Below are 2193 nucleotides of genomic sequence, written 5' to 3' on the forward strand. Positions count from 1 at the left end.
ATACACAAACAATAACAAGAATCTCCCACGTAAATGTGGTAATTCTTCCTTTCCTTTTGCAATGTCGGTTCCTGGCAAAGTGTGAGGGAAACTAGACTCCACTGTCCCAGTTTTTCAAACTGGAAATAAGATTGTTTCCCAAACTTCAATTTCTACTTCTGCAAACTAAATTTAAGAATCATGCACCAAAACAGCATATAGACAAACCTTATTACATAAGGTTTATGTAATAAGTCTTAGCCTTGCATATTTGGTTTCACCTCTTCTTAAAGCTACTGGGAAAAACTTAAAGGACTAGTAAGATAAACAGCTCAATTGGAAAAAAAAAAAGCCTAATTTGTCAATGATGGCTAAAATCTATAAATGTGCTAATTTCTTCATCAGTGTGTGTGTCAGCTTTTATGTTTAACACATTCTTCATCGTGAAAAAAAATCAATGAGTACACCAAACCAAACTGTCCATTTAGGAACTTCAAGAGGAAAGGAGAGGGGGAAAAAAAGCGTTTGCAGAAAATGTATGTGATGAACCCCCCCGTCACGTATTTACTGACAGCCAACCGACTTGAGTGATGACTGTAATTCGGTGAGTGAGGAATGGGGGCACAATGTACAGTTTCCTTTTTCTACTTTTCATTTTTACTCCATGCTGACAACCGTTCTAGAGGCCACTATTCAAAGGCAGCGTAGACAGCAGGAGGGTTCATGGTGCTGATTAAGAAAAAGACTGAGACGCTGACTATCGCCCATTCTTTTCATAATAACTAGCAGGTGTGTTTTCCGTTCTACTATTCATGATGAAGCAGTACACAAAACAGTGATGCTCCATCCATTTGGTGTCTTATGCAAGTGAATATGAGTCTAGCTACTTTACCGCCTGAAATGAGCTGAAATCTGGAATGCCCTTTGTGATACTTATTACTCAAGGAAACTAACTGGGGAATCAGAAACTAGCAGGTTTGTTCATTCATGAAATAACATTTACGACATGCATCCTTGCTTATCACATAAAGGAATCCAACTACCTACTTAGTCTGCGAGGCGTTTTAGTACGCTAAAATGTATGGGCACAGCAGGCCGGAAGGCTTCTTCTAGGAATTTAAATTGTATCAAAGGCCCACACGACCTCGCCTGTTGAGTGTGTTAAGAACAGTTTGGGGGATTTTAATCACACCGTGGCATCTTACAGTTACAAGGTTTTACTTCTGGTTTTTAGAAATAGAAGTGAATAACGATTACACGGGAAAACTCTCCCATCAGTCAAGAGGTCAAACAACCTAATTCAAACAAAAGACCCGGGCAAATAGGTTTTTCCGAGTCAACCGTGAACTGACGCCTGGAGAATCCCCTTACTCTCACGACTTTCACATTTCCCTTCTCACCCTCCCCGTTGCCTTTCAAAGGTTTCGTGAAGGAGTGTGATGGGTTCAAGGCCGAAAGCTCAGTCTCGCTTCTTTCAAGTCGGGGAAGTTTCCCAGGCGGAGAAGGGCTCGGCAGGTAGACAGCCACAGCCCTCCCGGCCTCACCCACGCCCGCCTATCTGCGAGGCCACTTCCCTCCTACGCTCAAGGCTGTGCCACCTGCGCCAGGTGAAGCTGCAGTCCTGTCCTTTTTTTTTTCTTTCCCCTACAGAGCGCAGCCCGCACCCCGGGCACTGCCAACTAATTCCTTTTATGGTGAAAGGCTGGATTCCTCACTGTTTCCCCGCCCAGGCCTTGTACCCACCCACCCACCACATCCGCCAAATCCCAGCGGGCACACACGGTATCGCGCGCGTGCACACACTCACACTCCCCCTATCCTCCCTCCTCGGCCGCTCCAGGGTCCTTCCCAAAGCAGCTGTGCCCTCCCTGCCCAAGACTCAGACGTTGCAGCCCGCGGACCAAGGATGTGAAAACTGCCCACTCGGGAGGCAGGAAAGTGAAGGGGACGAGACGCTAGTTTCAGCGCTGCTCCCGACTCCAGCAGAGGCCAAAAGATGCCTGGGAAAGCACCGAGTTTCCCCAGGATCTCCGCGTGGGCTTCCACTCTCCCTCTGAGGGCTCTGGCCGGAGAAGCACATCCAGCAGCGCTACCCGCCGGGTGCGAGTCCCGGCCCGACCGCCCCGCCCCTCCCTTCCCTGCCCCTTGCTCCTCCCCCTCCGGCCCAGCCAATGGGCTCCAGGGCCGCGCGAGCGCTCTTTCCCCGCCTCCTTC

This window comes from Fukomys damarensis, unplaced genomic scaffold, assembly GCF_012274545.1.
Source record: "Fukomys damarensis isolate Sample0158 unplaced genomic scaffold, DMR_v1.0_HiC HiC_scaffold_1, whole genome shotgun sequence".
NCBI lineage: Eukaryota > Metazoa > Chordata > Mammalia > Rodentia > Bathyergidae > Fukomys > Fukomys damarensis.